The sequence below is a fragment of the Leiobunum rupestre genome, chromosome 1, assembly GCF_980474605.1.
Source record: "Leiobunum rupestre chromosome 1, qqLeiRupe1.1.hap1, whole genome shotgun sequence".
Classification (NCBI taxonomy): Eukaryota; Metazoa; Arthropoda; class Arachnida; order Opiliones; family Sclerosomatidae; genus Leiobunum; species Leiobunum rupestre.
The window spans coordinates 38,245,424-38,258,767 of NC_143384.1; the positions used below are offsets into that span (position 1 = coordinate 38,245,424).

At 40.3% G+C, this 13,344-nt stretch overlaps 35 non-coding genes across 35 annotated transcripts; all 35 read left to right on the forward strand.

Moving 5' to 3' along the window:
- Nucleotides 1-3,062: 3,062 nt before the first annotated feature.
- Nucleotides 3,063-3,134, forward strand: TRNAE-CUC (transfer RNA glutamic acid (anticodon CUC)). Its single transcript has one exon. It is a non-coding gene; the product is annotated as a tRNA-Glu (tRNA).
- An 82-nt stretch (nt 3,135-3,216) lies between these two features.
- On the forward strand, nt 3,217-3,288 carry TRNAE-CUC (transfer RNA glutamic acid (anticodon CUC)). The gene has a single exon. It is a non-coding gene; the product is annotated as a tRNA-Glu (tRNA).
- Nucleotides 3,289-3,371: 83 nt separating this feature from the next.
- On the forward strand, nt 3,372-3,442 carry TRNAD-AUC (transfer RNA aspartic acid (anticodon AUC)). The gene has a single exon. It is a non-coding gene; the product is annotated as a tRNA-Asp (tRNA).
- Nucleotides 3,443-3,678: 236 nt separating this feature from the next.
- On the forward strand, nt 3,679-3,750 carry TRNAE-CUC (transfer RNA glutamic acid (anticodon CUC)). The gene has a single exon. It is a non-coding gene; the product is annotated as a tRNA-Glu (tRNA).
- Nucleotides 3,751-3,832: 82 nt separating this feature from the next.
- TRNAE-CUC (transfer RNA glutamic acid (anticodon CUC)) lies at nt 3,833-3,904 on the forward strand. The gene has a single exon. It is a non-coding gene; the product is annotated as a tRNA-Glu (tRNA).
- Nucleotides 3,905-3,986: 82 nt separating this feature from the next.
- TRNAE-CUC (transfer RNA glutamic acid (anticodon CUC)) lies at nt 3,987-4,058 on the forward strand. The gene has a single exon. It is a non-coding gene; the product is annotated as a tRNA-Glu (tRNA).
- An 82-nt stretch (nt 4,059-4,140) lies between these two features.
- Nucleotides 4,141-4,212, forward strand: TRNAE-CUC (transfer RNA glutamic acid (anticodon CUC)). The gene has a single exon. It is a non-coding gene; the product is annotated as a tRNA-Glu (tRNA).
- Nucleotides 4,213-4,602: 390 nt separating this feature from the next.
- On the forward strand, nt 4,603-4,674 carry TRNAE-CUC (transfer RNA glutamic acid (anticodon CUC)). Its single transcript has one exon. It is a non-coding gene; the product is annotated as a tRNA-Glu (tRNA).
- Nucleotides 4,675-4,756: 82 nt separating this feature from the next.
- TRNAE-CUC (transfer RNA glutamic acid (anticodon CUC)) lies at nt 4,757-4,828 on the forward strand. Its single transcript has one exon. It is a non-coding gene; the product is annotated as a tRNA-Glu (tRNA).
- Nucleotides 4,829-4,910: 82 nt separating this feature from the next.
- Nucleotides 4,911-4,982, forward strand: TRNAE-CUC (transfer RNA glutamic acid (anticodon CUC)). The gene has a single exon. It is a non-coding gene; the product is annotated as a tRNA-Glu (tRNA).
- An 83-nt stretch (nt 4,983-5,065) lies between these two features.
- On the forward strand, nt 5,066-5,137 carry TRNAE-CUC (transfer RNA glutamic acid (anticodon CUC)). The gene has a single exon. It is a non-coding gene; the product is annotated as a tRNA-Glu (tRNA).
- An 83-nt stretch (nt 5,138-5,220) lies between these two features.
- TRNAE-CUC (transfer RNA glutamic acid (anticodon CUC)) lies at nt 5,221-5,292 on the forward strand. The gene has a single exon. It is a non-coding gene; the product is annotated as a tRNA-Glu (tRNA).
- A 236-nt stretch (nt 5,293-5,528) lies between these two features.
- Nucleotides 5,529-5,600, forward strand: TRNAE-CUC (transfer RNA glutamic acid (anticodon CUC)). The gene has a single exon. It is a non-coding gene; the product is annotated as a tRNA-Glu (tRNA).
- A 389-nt stretch (nt 5,601-5,989) lies between these two features.
- On the forward strand, nt 5,990-6,061 carry TRNAE-CUC (transfer RNA glutamic acid (anticodon CUC)). Its single transcript has one exon. It is a non-coding gene; the product is annotated as a tRNA-Glu (tRNA).
- A 236-nt stretch (nt 6,062-6,297) lies between these two features.
- Nucleotides 6,298-6,369, forward strand: TRNAE-CUC (transfer RNA glutamic acid (anticodon CUC)). The gene has a single exon. It is a non-coding gene; the product is annotated as a tRNA-Glu (tRNA).
- A 236-nt stretch (nt 6,370-6,605) lies between these two features.
- On the forward strand, nt 6,606-6,677 carry TRNAE-CUC (transfer RNA glutamic acid (anticodon CUC)). The gene has a single exon. It is a non-coding gene; the product is annotated as a tRNA-Glu (tRNA).
- Nucleotides 6,678-6,760: 83 nt separating this feature from the next.
- TRNAE-CUC (transfer RNA glutamic acid (anticodon CUC)) lies at nt 6,761-6,832 on the forward strand. Its single transcript has one exon. It is a non-coding gene; the product is annotated as a tRNA-Glu (tRNA).
- An 83-nt stretch (nt 6,833-6,915) lies between these two features.
- TRNAE-CUC (transfer RNA glutamic acid (anticodon CUC)) lies at nt 6,916-6,987 on the forward strand. The gene has a single exon. It is a non-coding gene; the product is annotated as a tRNA-Glu (tRNA).
- Nucleotides 6,988-7,224: 237 nt separating this feature from the next.
- On the forward strand, nt 7,225-7,296 carry TRNAE-CUC (transfer RNA glutamic acid (anticodon CUC)). The gene has a single exon. It is a non-coding gene; the product is annotated as a tRNA-Glu (tRNA).
- Nucleotides 7,297-7,379: 83 nt separating this feature from the next.
- Nucleotides 7,380-7,451, forward strand: TRNAE-CUC (transfer RNA glutamic acid (anticodon CUC)). The gene has a single exon. It is a non-coding gene; the product is annotated as a tRNA-Glu (tRNA).
- Nucleotides 7,452-7,687: 236 nt separating this feature from the next.
- On the forward strand, nt 7,688-7,759 carry TRNAE-CUC (transfer RNA glutamic acid (anticodon CUC)). The gene has a single exon. It is a non-coding gene; the product is annotated as a tRNA-Glu (tRNA).
- An 851-nt stretch (nt 7,760-8,610) lies between these two features.
- On the forward strand, nt 8,611-8,682 carry TRNAE-CUC (transfer RNA glutamic acid (anticodon CUC)). Its single transcript has one exon. It is a non-coding gene; the product is annotated as a tRNA-Glu (tRNA).
- An 82-nt stretch (nt 8,683-8,764) lies between these two features.
- Nucleotides 8,765-8,836, forward strand: TRNAE-CUC (transfer RNA glutamic acid (anticodon CUC)). The gene has a single exon. It is a non-coding gene; the product is annotated as a tRNA-Glu (tRNA).
- An 83-nt stretch (nt 8,837-8,919) lies between these two features.
- TRNAE-CUC (transfer RNA glutamic acid (anticodon CUC)) lies at nt 8,920-8,991 on the forward strand. Its single transcript has one exon. It is a non-coding gene; the product is annotated as a tRNA-Glu (tRNA).
- An 83-nt stretch (nt 8,992-9,074) lies between these two features.
- On the forward strand, nt 9,075-9,146 carry TRNAE-CUC (transfer RNA glutamic acid (anticodon CUC)). The gene has a single exon. It is a non-coding gene; the product is annotated as a tRNA-Glu (tRNA).
- Nucleotides 9,147-9,229: 83 nt separating this feature from the next.
- TRNAE-CUC (transfer RNA glutamic acid (anticodon CUC)) lies at nt 9,230-9,301 on the forward strand. Its single transcript has one exon. It is a non-coding gene; the product is annotated as a tRNA-Glu (tRNA).
- A 389-nt stretch (nt 9,302-9,690) lies between these two features.
- Nucleotides 9,691-9,762, forward strand: TRNAE-CUC (transfer RNA glutamic acid (anticodon CUC)). Its single transcript has one exon. It is a non-coding gene; the product is annotated as a tRNA-Glu (tRNA).
- Nucleotides 9,763-9,844: 82 nt separating this feature from the next.
- Nucleotides 9,845-9,916, forward strand: TRNAE-CUC (transfer RNA glutamic acid (anticodon CUC)). Its single transcript has one exon. It is a non-coding gene; the product is annotated as a tRNA-Glu (tRNA).
- An 82-nt stretch (nt 9,917-9,998) lies between these two features.
- Nucleotides 9,999-10,070, forward strand: TRNAE-CUC (transfer RNA glutamic acid (anticodon CUC)). Its single transcript has one exon. It is a non-coding gene; the product is annotated as a tRNA-Glu (tRNA).
- Nucleotides 10,071-10,152: 82 nt separating this feature from the next.
- Nucleotides 10,153-10,224, forward strand: TRNAE-CUC (transfer RNA glutamic acid (anticodon CUC)). The gene has a single exon. It is a non-coding gene; the product is annotated as a tRNA-Glu (tRNA).
- An 82-nt stretch (nt 10,225-10,306) lies between these two features.
- On the forward strand, nt 10,307-10,378 carry TRNAE-CUC (transfer RNA glutamic acid (anticodon CUC)). Its single transcript has one exon. It is a non-coding gene; the product is annotated as a tRNA-Glu (tRNA).
- A 237-nt stretch (nt 10,379-10,615) lies between these two features.
- On the forward strand, nt 10,616-10,687 carry TRNAE-CUC (transfer RNA glutamic acid (anticodon CUC)). The gene has a single exon. It is a non-coding gene; the product is annotated as a tRNA-Glu (tRNA).
- Nucleotides 10,688-10,925: 238 nt separating this feature from the next.
- TRNAE-CUC (transfer RNA glutamic acid (anticodon CUC)) lies at nt 10,926-10,997 on the forward strand. Its single transcript has one exon. It is a non-coding gene; the product is annotated as a tRNA-Glu (tRNA).
- Nucleotides 10,998-11,079: 82 nt separating this feature from the next.
- On the forward strand, nt 11,080-11,151 carry TRNAE-CUC (transfer RNA glutamic acid (anticodon CUC)). The gene has a single exon. It is a non-coding gene; the product is annotated as a tRNA-Glu (tRNA).
- An 83-nt stretch (nt 11,152-11,234) lies between these two features.
- Nucleotides 11,235-11,306, forward strand: TRNAE-CUC (transfer RNA glutamic acid (anticodon CUC)). Its single transcript has one exon. It is a non-coding gene; the product is annotated as a tRNA-Glu (tRNA).
- Nucleotides 11,307-13,344: the final 2,038 nt, after the last annotated feature.

Consider the following 13,344-nt stretch of genomic DNA (forward strand, 5'->3'; position numbering starts at 1 on the left):
TTAATTGGATATAACCATTTTTTTCCGGTTAAGCCGGCTAAAATGTAAACAGCCTGTTTTTCTTGTGTCACTCACTTTCTAAGTTGGAAATTGTCTGCTGTTATGGTTTTAAATTATAAACTAAAAAAAGTAAGCAAAATAACTATATTAAATAATTAAATTGTTTTGATTTCCCCGTAGTTTTTGTTTATGACGCGCCGACCGAGTTAACGAAGCGAGGCAACAAACTTTTGAACTTTAATCCTACCCCTGTGCCCCTCAATTAGAGTACAATTTGAACTCACCCCAATTTGTTTAAAAATAAAACAAAAGCTAAACTAAATGAAAGCTATTATTTTAGTAATTTCTTTATTTTTTAAAAGCTAAAAAAATCAGGATTTTTTCAAGTGACTATAAACGCTTTTAACCAGGTGGTTATAACTGGTATGGCTGGTTCCATGCCAACCCTGTGGGCATCTATGGTAGACGTTTACTTATGGGTATCTTATGATAGGCTTATGGTAATAGTAATGTAGTGTGACGAATTATTGTAGTGCGGCAAGCATTTTTACGAACCTTGGAATTATTTTGTCTACTCAAATTAAATTTAGAGTTTGTGAAATTTGCTTTAGGGCTAGTCCAACTTGTTTCTCATAGTTTTAAGTCAAGGGACGCTAGTTTTGCGCGGGAACCAACATCCTTTGTGGTCAGGAGACACCCGAATCTTTCGTGGAAAGTAACCAAGAAAGAAAAGACCAGAGGCATTCAGATTTATTTCAAATATTCAGTGCGGTGATAATGATAATTTAGAAAACAAAATCCGTGGGTAAACGTTCGCCGATAATGTATACGGTTAGAGAAAATGTGATTTAGCGACTGCAGCGCGTTTTCCATTACGGACCATCAGACAGTTGTTTTTCAAGCGTACATCAACAAACCGTGAGCTCGACCGGAGTTTCAGCAGCGTCCAGTCGAAGAGCTAAGTAAATTAACACCTCCAATTTTAAGATTCGTTAGTAAGACGGATGTCTTTTCTACACTTACAATTATTAGTCAGGTAGCGCATCGACAAATAACATAGGGACTCATAAGGTAAGCCAAACTCCCGGCAGGGAAATTTCCCAAGAACGGTCACGCTAAACGACTTGAAAATATAGGACAATATGGCTGCCTCCTAGTTCTCTGTTTATTTACGAAATTTTTTAATTTTTTACGTATAATGACGGTAAAAAGGTGTTTTTATGGCGACTGCAAGAATGATTCAAGGCGCGAAGTTGAGGGAATTAAATACTATAGGTTTCCAAACCCTAAAAAACAATTTACAAAATTTGAAACGTGGTTATTAAACAGCGGTTGGGACTTGGCCTTTATTGGTAAATTCGACTACAAGGAGGATGCCAAATATGTTTGCTCACTACATTTCATAGGACAATCTGACCAACTATTTTAAATCTACATCTAGTTCCACTAATTGGAAAGCTAATTAATCAGTATGTTTATAATATTTCACATATTAGGTTTTCAAAATCGTTGGTAAGAATATCTGTAAAAAAAACCTATAAGCCAAGGCCTAGAAGTCATAAGCAATTATCAAAAAAATATTCTAAACACAAGGCTAGAAAGATTCATTTCATTTTCTAACTATTCCAAATTTATTATTACTAACTCAAAATTAATTAATCCTGTATCAAAATTACTCAAAAAACATTTATTACCGACTTCTCGTTGTCTCGTTTGGACGTTGCCATTTTGTCCTAAATTTCTTACTCCAGAGAGCTGCGCTAGAGGGCGCTTCGTTAGTTAGGCTAGACAGAACAGGGCAAACATTTCTATGCTTGCCTTATGAGTCCCTATGTTCAGTGGCGGACTGGGTCTAATAATTTGGACTGCCAGAAGACAAAGGGCCCCAGCTTTAACAACTATAAGGCTATCATGTTTGGGGGGCCCAATTCATGAACGGTCCGTGACGCCCACCTGCCATCGGCCAGGTTCACTCTATAGCCTTCCGCCACTGCCTATCTTATTTGTCGATGGGTAGTTGCAGTGCACTGTTAGAAATAACGTTACGTAACCACAGTTAAATATTTTACGAATAGTTTTAGGCAATATCATTACCAGTAATTAAGCATACATTTTACAGGCCTACCACATTCAACTGTTGTACAAACATTTTGTATCATTGACCTTAACAGTGTTTAATTAAATATTAATTGTTTATTTTGGTAATTGGGGATACTACAATAATAATAATAATAATAATAATAATAATAATAATCAGCTAGGCTAATACCCAAGGCACCACCTTAGGCCTAAGTCATCAAGCGACTTTTGAAGCCTTTAATTCAGGTGGCCGGGTTACAATGCGTAGGAGGGTGGTGGCAAGCCCTGCATGCCACGCGAGCCAACAGCTCCCTACACTAACTATTACCGTTAACCTCAACAAGTTTTTATGGAAGGGGAAACCGAAGAGCTCGGGGGAAAACCACTTAAACCAGTGGGGAAAGAACTTGCAAACTCAACGCAGAAGGAGTTGTTCCGCTAAGATTTAATTAGATTAGTTAGACTAGCAATCTCCCCTAGACTGGTCGCTTGCTATATTCCACGAGGGTACTCAGGGAATTTGCTAAAGTAGAGAACAGTTGGCTCGCATGGCTGTTGGCACATGGTTCAATCATTTCAATCTAGATTTAATCATTTCACTCTAGATTTAATCATTTCAATCTAGATTTAATCATTTAAATCTGGATTTAATCATTTAAACCCAGATTTAATCATTTCAATCTAGATTTAATCATTTCAATCTAGATTTAATCATTTCAATCTAGATTTAATCATTTCAATCTAGATTTAATAATTTCAATCTGGATTTAATCATTTAAACCCAGATTTAATCATTTCAATCTAGATTTAATCATTTCAATCTAGATTTAATCATTTCAATCTAGATTTAGGATATCTGACTCTCACTCAGAAGGCCCGGGTTCAAACCCCGGCATCGGAATTCTTCCATTTTAATTCAATCCACTTCCTATTATTTCAACAAAGAAAGCAAGGATTTCATTGGTTATTTACACTATGTTTCGTCCGGTGTCGTCTAGTGGTTAGGATATCTGACTCTCACTCAGAAGGCCCAGGTTCAAACCCCGGTATCGGAATGTTTCCATTTTAATTCAATCCACTTCCTATTATTTCAACGAAGGAAGCAAGGATTTCATTGTTTATTTAAACATTGCATCGTCCGGTGTCGTCTAGTGGTTAGGATATCTGACTCTCACTCAGAAGGCCCGGGTTCAAACCCCGGCATCGGAATGTTTATATTTTAATTCAATCCACTTCCTATTATTTCAACAAAATAAAGCAAGGATTTCATTGGTTATTTAAATTTTGCATCGTCCGGTGTCGTCTGGTGGTTAGGATATCTGACTATCACTCAGAAGGCCCGGGTTCAAACCCGGCATCGGAATGTTTCCATTTTAATTCAATCCACTTCCTATTATTTCAACAAAGAAAGCAAGGATTTCATTGTTTATTTAAATTTTGCATCGTCCGGTGTCGTCTGGTGGTTAGGATATCTGACTCTCACTCAGAAGGCCCGGGCTCAAACCCGGCATCGGAATGTTTCCATTTTATTTCAATCCACTTCCTATTATTTCAACAAAATAAAGCAAGGATTTCATTGGTTATTTAAAATACGCATCGTCCGGTGTCGTCTAGTGGTTAGGATATCTGACTCTCACTCAGAAGGCTCGGGTTCAAACCCCGGCATCGGAATGTTTACATTTTAATTCAATCCACTTCCTATTATTTCAACAATGAAAGCAAGGATTTCATTGTTTATTTAAATTTTGCATCGTCCGGTGTCGTCTGGTGGTTAGGATATCTGACTCTCACTCAGAAGACCCGGGTTCAAACCCCGGCATCGGAATGTTTACATTTTAATTCAATCCACTTCCTATTATTTCAACAAAGAAAGCAAGGATTTCATTGGTTATTTAACCTACGCATCGTCCGGTGTCGTCTAGTGGTTAGGATATCTGACTCTCACTCAGAAGGCCCGGGTTCAAACTCCGGCATCGGAATGTTTCCATTTTAATTCAATCCACTTCCTATTATTTCAACGAAGGAAGCAAGGATTTCATTGTTTATTTAAACATTGCATCGTCCGGTGTCGTCTAGTGGTTAGGATATCTGACTCTCACTCAGAAGGCCCGGGTTCAAACCCCGGCATCGGAATGTTTATATTTTAATTCAAACCACTTCCTATTATTTCAACAAAATAAAGCAAGGATTTCATTGGTTATTTAAATTTTGCATCGTCCGGTGTCGTCTGGTGGTTAGGATATCTGACTCTCACTCAGAAGGCCCGGGTTCAAACCCGGCATCGGAATGTTTCCATTTTAATTCAATCCACTTCCTATTATTTCAACAAAGAAAGCAAGGATTTCATTGTTTATTTAAATTTTGCATCGTCCGGTGTCGTCTGGTGGTTAGGATATCTGACTCTCACTCAGAAGGCCCGGGCTCAAACCCGGCATCGGAATGTTTCCATTTTATTTCAATCCACTTCCTATTATTTCAACAAAATAAAGCAAGGATTTCATTGGTTATTTAAAATACGCATCGTCCGGTGTCGTCTAGTGGTTAGGATATCTGACTCTCACTCAGAAGGCTCGGGTTCAAACCCCGGCATCGGAATGTTTACATTTTAATTCAATCCACTTCCTATTATTTCAACAATGAAAGCAAGGATTTCATTGTTTATTTAAATTTTGCATCGTCCGGTGTCGTCTGGTGGTTAGGATATCTGACTCTCACTCAGAAGACCCGGGTTCAAACCCCGGCATCGGAATGTTTACATTTTAATTCAATCCACTTCCTATTATTTCAACAAAGAAAGCAAGGATTTCATTGGTTATTTAACCTACGCATCGTCCGGTGTCGTCTAGTGGTTAGGATATCTGACTCTCACTCAGAAGGCCCGGGTTCAAACTCCGGCATCGGAATGTTTCCATTTTAATTCAATCCACTTCCTATTATTTCAACAAAATAAAGCAAGGATTTCATTGGTTATTTAAACATAGTGTCGTCCGGCGTCGTCTAGTGGTTAGGATATCTGACTCTCACTCAGAAGGCCCGGGTTCAAACCCCGGCATCGGAATGTTTACATTTTAATTCAATCCACTTCCTATTATTTCAACAAAATAAAGCAAGGATTTCATTGGTTATTTAAACATAGTGTCGTCCGGCGTCGTCTAGTGGTTAGGATATCTGACTCTCACTCAGAAGGCCCGGGTTCAAACCCCGGCATCGGAATGTTTCCATTTTATTTCAATCCACTTCCTATTAATTCAACAAAATAAAGCAAGGATTTCATTGGTTATTTAAAATACGCATCGTCCGGTGTCGTCTAGTGGTTAGGATATCTGACTCTCACTCAGAAGGCCCGGGCTCAAACCCGGCATCGGAATGTTTCCATTTTAATTCAATCCACTTCCTATTATTTCAACAAAGAAAGCAAGGATTTCATTGTTTATTTAAATTATGCATCGTCCGGTGTCGTCTGGTGGTTAGGATATCTGACTCTCACTCAGAAGACCCGGGTTCAAACCCCGGCATCGGAATGTTTACATTTTAATTCAATCCACTTCCTATTATTTCAACAAAGAAAGCAAGGACTTCATTGTTTATTTAAATTTTGCATCGTCCGGTGTCGTCTGGTGGTTAGGATATCTGACTCTCACTCAGAAGGCCCGGGCTCAAACCCGGCATCGGAATGTTTCCATTTTAATTCAATCCACTTCCTATTATTTCAACAAAGAAAGCAAGGACTTCATTGTTTATTTAAATTTTGCATCGTCCGGTGTCGTCTGGTGGTTAGGATATCTGACTCTCACTCAGAAGGCCCGGGCTCAAACCCGGCATCGGAATGTTTCCATTTTATTTCAATCCACTTCCTATTATTTCAACAAAATAAAGCAAGGATTTCATTGGTTATTTAAACATGGTGTCGTCCGGCGTCGTCTAGTGGTTAGGATATCTGACTCTCACTCAGAAGGCCCGGGTTCAAACCCCGGCATCGGAATGTTTCCATTTTAATTCAATCCACTTCCTATTATTTCAACAATGAAAGCAAGGATTTCATTGTTTATTTAAATTTTGCATCGTCCGGTGTCGTCTGGTGGTTAGGATATCTGACTCTCACTCAGAAGACCCGGGTTCAAACCCCGCCATCGGAATGTTTACATTTTAATTCAATCCACTTCCTATTATTTCAACAAAGAAAGCAAGGATTTCATTGGTTATTTAACTTACGCATCGTCCGGTGTCGTCTAGTGGTTAGGATATCTGACTCTCACTCAGAAAGCCCGGGTTCAAACTCCGGCATCGGAATGTTTCCATTTTAATTCAATCCACTTCCTATTATTTCAACAAAGAAAGCAAGGACTTCATTGTTTATTTAAATTTTGCATCGTCCGGTGTCGTCTGGTGGTTAGGATATCTGACTCTCACTCAGAAGGCCCGGGCTCAAACCCGGCATCGGAATGTTTCCATTTTATTTCAATCCACTTCCTATTATTTCAACAAAATAAAGCAAGGATTTCATTGGTTATTTAAACATGGTGTCGTCCGGCGTCGTCTAGTGGTTAGGATATCTGACTCTCACTCAGAAGGCCCGGGTTCAAACCCCGGCATCGGAATGTTTTCATTCTATTTCAATCCACTTCCTATTATTTTAACAAAATAAAGCAAGGATTTCATTGGTTATTTAACCACTGTGTCGTCCGGCGTCGTCTAGTGGTTAGGATATCTGACTCTCACTCAGAAGGCCCGGGTTCAAACCCCGGCATCGGAATGTTTCCATTTTATTTCAATCCACTTCCTATTATTTCAACAAAATAAAGCAAGGATTTCATTGGTTATTTAAACATGGTGTCGTCCGGCGTCGTCTAGTGGTTAGGATATCTGACTCTCACTCAGAAGGCCCGGGTTCAAACCCCGGCATCGGAATGTTTCCATTTTATTTCAATCCACTTCCTATTAATTCAACAAAATAAAGCAAGGATTTCATTGGTTATTTAAAATACGCATCGTCCGGTGTCGTCTAGTGGTTAGGATATCTGACTCTCACTCAGAAGGCCCGGGCTCAAACCCGGCATCGGAATGTTTCCATTTTATTTCAATCCACTTCCTATTATTTCAACAAAATAAAGCAAGGATTTCATTGGTTATTTAACCACTGTGTCGTCCGGCGTCGTCTAGTGGTTAGGATATCTGACTCTCACTCAGAAGGCCCGGGTTCAAACCCCGGCATCGGAATGTTTCCATTTTATTTCAATCCACTTCCTATTATTTCAACAAAATAAAGCAAGGATTTCATTGGTTATTTAACCACTGTGTCGTCCGGCGTCGTCTAGTGGTTAGGATATCTGACTCTCACTCAGAAGGCCCGGGTTCAAACCCCGGCATCGGAATGTTTACATTTTAATTCAATCCACTTCCTATTATTTCAACAAAGAAAGCAAGGATTTCATTGGTTATTTACACTATGTTTCGTCCGGTGTCGTCTAGTGGTTAGGATATTTGACTGTCACTCAGAAGGCCCATGTTCAAACCCCGGTATCGGAATGTTAACATTTTAATTCAATCCACTTCCTATTATTTCAACGAAGGAAGCAAGGATTTCATTGTTTATTTAAACATTGCATCGTCCGGTGTCGTCTAGTGGTTAGGATATCTGACTCTCACTCAGAAGGCCCGGGTTCAAACCCCGGCATCGGAATGTTTACATTTTAATTCAATCCACTTCCTATTATTTCAACAAAGAAAGCAAGGATTTCATTGTTTATTTAAATTTTGCATCGTCCGGTGTCGTCTGGTGGTTAGGATATCTGACTATCACTCAGAAGGCCCGGGTTCATACCCGGCATCGGAATGTTTCCATTTTAATTCAATCCACTTCCTATTATTTCAACAAAGAAAGCAAGGATTTCATTGGTTATTTAAATTTTGCATCGTCCGGTGTCGTCTGGTGGTTAGGATATCTGACTCTCACTCAGAAGGCCCGGGTTCAAACCCGGCATCGGAATGTTTCCATTTTAATTCAATCCACTTCCTATTATTTCAACAATGAAAGCAAGGATTTCATTGTTTATTTAAATTTTGCATCGTCCGGTGTCGTCTGGTGGTTAGGTTATCTGACTCTCACTTAGAAGGCCCGGGTTCAAACTCCGGCATCGGAATGTTTCCATTTTAATTCAATCCACTTCCTATTATTTCAACAAAGAAAGCAAGGATTTCATTGTTTATTTGAATTTTGCATCGTCCGGTGTCGTCTAGTGGTTAGGATATCTGACTCTCACTCAGAAGGCTCGTTTTCAAACCCCGGCATCGGAATGTTTACATTTTAATTCAATCCACTTCCTATTATTTCAACAATGAAAGCAAGGATTTCATTGTTTATTTAAATTTTGCATCGTCCGGTGTCGTCTGGTGGTTAGGATATCTGACTCTCACTCAGAAGGCCCGGGTTCAAACTCCGGCATCGGAATGTTTCCATTTTAATTCAATCCACTTCCTATTATTTCAACAAAATAAAGCAAGGATTTCATTGGTTATTTAAACGTAGTGTCGTCCGGCGTCGTCTAGTGGTTAGGATATCTGACTCTCACTCAGAAGGCCCGGGTTCAAACCCCGGCATCGGAATGTTTCCATTTTATTTCAATCCACTTCCTATTATTTCAACAATGAAAGCAAGGATTTCATTGTTTATTTAAATTTTGCATCGTCCGGTGTCGTCTAGTGGTTAGGATATCTGACTCTCACTCAGAAGGCCCGGGTTCAAACTCCGGCATCGGAATGTTTCCATTTTAATTCAATCCACTTCCTATTATTTCAACAAAATAAAGCAAGGATTTCATTGGTTATTTAAACATAGTGTCGTCCGGCGTCGTCTAGTGGTTAGGATATCTGACTCTCACTCAGAAGGCCCGGGTTCAAACCCCGGCATCGGAATGTTTCCATTTTATTTCAATCCACTTCCTATTATTTCAACAAAATAAAGCAAGGATTTCATTGGTTATTTCAACATGGTGTCGTCCGGCGTCGTCTAGTGGTTAGGATATCTGACTCTCACTCAGAAGGCCCGGGTTCAAACCCCGGCATCGGAATGTTTCCATTTTATTTCAATCCACTTCCTATTATTTCAACAAAATAAAGCAAGGATTTCATTGGTTATTTAAAATACGCATCGTCCGGTGTCGTCTAGTGGTTAGGATATCTGACTCTCACTCAGAAGGCCCGGGTTCAAACCCCGGCATCGGAATGTTTCCATTTTAATTCAATCCACTTCCTATTATTTCAACAATGAAAGCAAGGATTTCATTGTTGATTTAAATTATGCATCGTCCGGTGTCGTCTGGTGGTTAGGATATCTGACTCTCACTCAGAAGGCCCGGGCTCAAACCCGGCATCGGAATGTTTCCATTTTATTTCAATCCACTTCCTATTATTTCAACAAAGAAAGCAAGGATTTCATTGGTTATTTACACTATGTTTCGTCCGGTGTCGTCTAGTGGTTAGGATATCTGACTCTCACTCAGAAGGCCCATGTTCAAACCCCGGTATCGGAATGTTAACATTTTAATTCAATCCACTTCCTATTATTTCAACGAAGGAAGCAAGGATTTCATTGTTTATTTAAACATTGCATCGTCCGGTGTCGTCTAGTGGTTAGGATATCTGACTCTCACTCAGAAGGCCCGGGTTCAAACTCCGGCATCGGAATGTTTCCATTTTAATTCAATCCACTTCCTATTATTTCAACAAAGAAAGCAAGGATTTCATTGTTTATTTAAATTTTGGATCGTCCGGTGTCGTCTGGTGGTTAGGATATCTGACTCTCATTCAGAAGGCCCGGGTTCAAACCCCGGCATCGGAATGTTTACATTTTAATTCAATCCAATTCCTATTATTTCAACAAAGAAAGCAAGAATTTTATTGTTTATTTAAATTTTGCATCGTCCGGTGTCGTCTGGTGGTTAGGATATCTGACTCTCACTCAGAAGGCCCGGGTTCAAACCCCGGCATCGGAATGTTTACATTTTAATTCAATCCACTTCCTATTATTTCAACAAAGAAAGCAAGGATTTTATTGGTTATATAACCTACGCATCGTCCGGTGTCGTCTAGTGGTTAGGATATCTGACTCTCACTCAGAAGGCCCGGGTTCAAACTCCGGCATCGGAATGTTTCCATTTTAATTCAATCCACTTCCTATTATTACAACAAAGAAAGCAAGGATTTCATTGTTTATTTAAATTTTGCATCGTCCGGTGTCGTCTGGTGGTTAGGATATCTGACTCTCACTCAGAAGGCCCGGGTTCAAACCCCGGCATCGGAATGTTTACATTTTAATTCAATCCACTTCCTATTATTTCAAAAAAGAAAGCAAGGATTTCATTGTTTATTTAAATTTTGCATCGTCCGGTGTCGTCTGGTGGTTAGGATATCTAACTCTCACCCAGAAGGCCCGGGTTCAAACCCCGGCATCGGAATGTTTCCATTTTATTTCAATCCACTTCCTATTATTTCAACAAAATAAAGCAAGGATTTCATTGGTTATTTAAACATGGTGTCGTCCGGCGTCGTCTAGTGGTTAGGATATCTGACTCTCACTCAGAAGGCCCGGGTTCAAACCCCGGCATCGGAATGTTTCCATTTTATTTCAATCCACTTCCGATTATTTCAACAAAATAAAGCAAGGATTTCATTGGTTATTTAAACATGGTGTCGTCCGGCGTCGTCTAGTGTTTAGGATATCTGACTCTCACTCAGAAGGCCCGGGTTCAAACCCCGGCATCGGAATGTTTCCATTATATTTCAATCCACTTCCTATTATTTCAACAAAATAAAGCAAGGATTTCATTGGTTATTTAAACTACGCATCATCCGGTGTCGTCTAGTGGTTAGGATATCTGACTCTCACTCAGAAGGCCCGGGTTCAAACCCCGGCATCGGAATGTTTCCATTTTATTTCAATCCACTTCCTATTATTTCAACAAAATAAAGCAAGGATTTCATTGGTTATTTAAACATGGTTTGTCCGGCGTCGTCTAGTGGTTAGGATATCTGACTCTCACTCAGAAGGCCCGGGTTCAAACCCCGGCATCGGAATGTTTCCATTTTATTTCAATCCACTTCCTATTATTTCAACAAAATAAAGCAAGGATTTCATTGGTTATTTAAACATGATGTCGTCCGGTGTCGTCTAGTGGTTAGGATATCTGACTCTCACTCAGAAGGCCCGGGTTCAAACCCCGGCATCGGAATATTTCCATTTTATTTCAATCCACTTCCTATTATTTCAACAAAATAAAGCAAGGATTTCATTGGTTATTTAAACACTGTGTCGTCCGGCGTCGTCTAGTGGTTAGGATATCTGACTCTCACTCAGAAGGCCCGGTTTCAAACCCCGGCATCGGAATGTTTCCATTTTATTTCAATCCACTTCCTATTATTTCAACAAAATAAAGCAAGGATTTCATTGGTTATTTAAACATGGTGTCGTCCGGCGTCGTCTAGTGGCTAGGATATCTGACTTTCGAGGAGTCGCGTTTGGTTTTTTGGAGAGTGCGGTTCGTTTTTCTTTGCTCTCCTCGCCTGCTCGTTAAGCCTTAGTTTCGGTTATTTTTCTTACAATTTGTTTGCTTAATTTATAATTTACTAATCCGCGCAGTTTTTTTTTTCGGTTTCCTTGCCCTCCTGGGTTTTCGTCTGAAATCCAGGATGGATATTTTTAAACGCTCTAACTTTTTAACCAGCGCTAACCAAGATATAACAGAAGATGATCTTATTACGGCGATCCACCTGGCTTTTGGGTTGGAGGCCATCTAGTCGGTTGTTCCAACTACAGGAGGTTTTTTTGTTACGTTCGTCACTGTCAAGGACGCCGAGGACTGCGTTTTGCAGGGAATTGATATTAATGAAGAAGTCTATGCCGTGTCGAATGTTGCTGTAAAGGTAGTGGTAGCCTCTTTTTTCGGTTTATCGGAATTTGTTTGCTGACGAGGCTTTGATGGAGAAATTGCGTAGTATGGGCTGTGATTTAAAGGGAGAGATCGTATGGGCGAAGAATAAGAAGAATATTTACACGGGAGTTCGACGTTTGAAGGTGGCGTTGCCGGAAGGGGTTTCGTCACTTCCCTATCGCATTAACATAAGGACATGATGGGGGTGGAGTCCTTTTACGAAGTCCAGCATGATCGCCAAGGCCGGGTCTGTAACGGGTGTTTGGCTTCCGATCACATATACAAGGACTGTCCCAAGTTTGTTTGTTTCGGTTGCGAGCAACAGGGCCACACCGTTCGTAATTGTCCTCAGCGGGCTGGTAATGATAATTCCGCTGATAAGTCAGAGGGCGTTGCGCCACAGGATACGGCTGACGTGGGTGTTATTAAACCGGATGCTGCGATAATTAATCGTTCTTCTAAATTTAAACAGAGCGGTAGGCCTAACAGCAAGCGTCATCATTCAACGGACGACGGTGACGTCATTTCGTTTCCGTATCGCCGAAAGAGTTCCTCTATTCTTAAGTCCTCCCGCCTGACCGGTAAGCTTGCCTCTACGCCCAATTTGCCTCCTGGTGACGACTCTGACCCCATGGGGTCTGGAGGGCAGCAGTCTGATGGAGTTTTGGAAGATCACAACATGGCATAATTAATATGGCGTTACGTTTTTTATCGCTAAATGTTAATGGATTGCGTGATAGGACGAAAATGGAACATGTAATAGCTTTTATAAAGGACTATGATCTCGTTTTTTTACAAGAAACCCACTGGCTCCCGGAACATGTAGCTATTTTTAAAACGTATTTTAGAGGTAAAGTTTTTATTGACCTGGATTTAAATAATGGAGGTTTTTGCGGTGTTGCAACTTTAATACGGCCAGGAATAGACGTCTTACCCCGCCGGGTGGTACATAAAAATACGGGGCGTTTTTTATTGACCTCATTGGAAATAGATGATACCTGTATCGACTGTATTAATGTTTACGCTCCAAATGACGCAGCCTCCCGTTCGACCTTTTTTAAAGAAATCGCCAATATTTGTAGTACGCTTCATCGGCCTTTTATTTTTGGCGATCTAAATGATGTCATGAACCCTTCAATGGACCGGCGCCCGGCAAATTTTCGCCGGGACCCGCATTATTCGTTACCAACCATGTCTGGCGAACTTTCATTGGTCGATGTTTGGCGTCACTACCATCCTTCGCAATTTGAATATTCGCGGGCTGGATTTGTTTTTGGGCGATATTTATTCTCCCGAATAGACTACTTTTTCGTTCGGCGGCCCGAACTAGCTCTTTTAT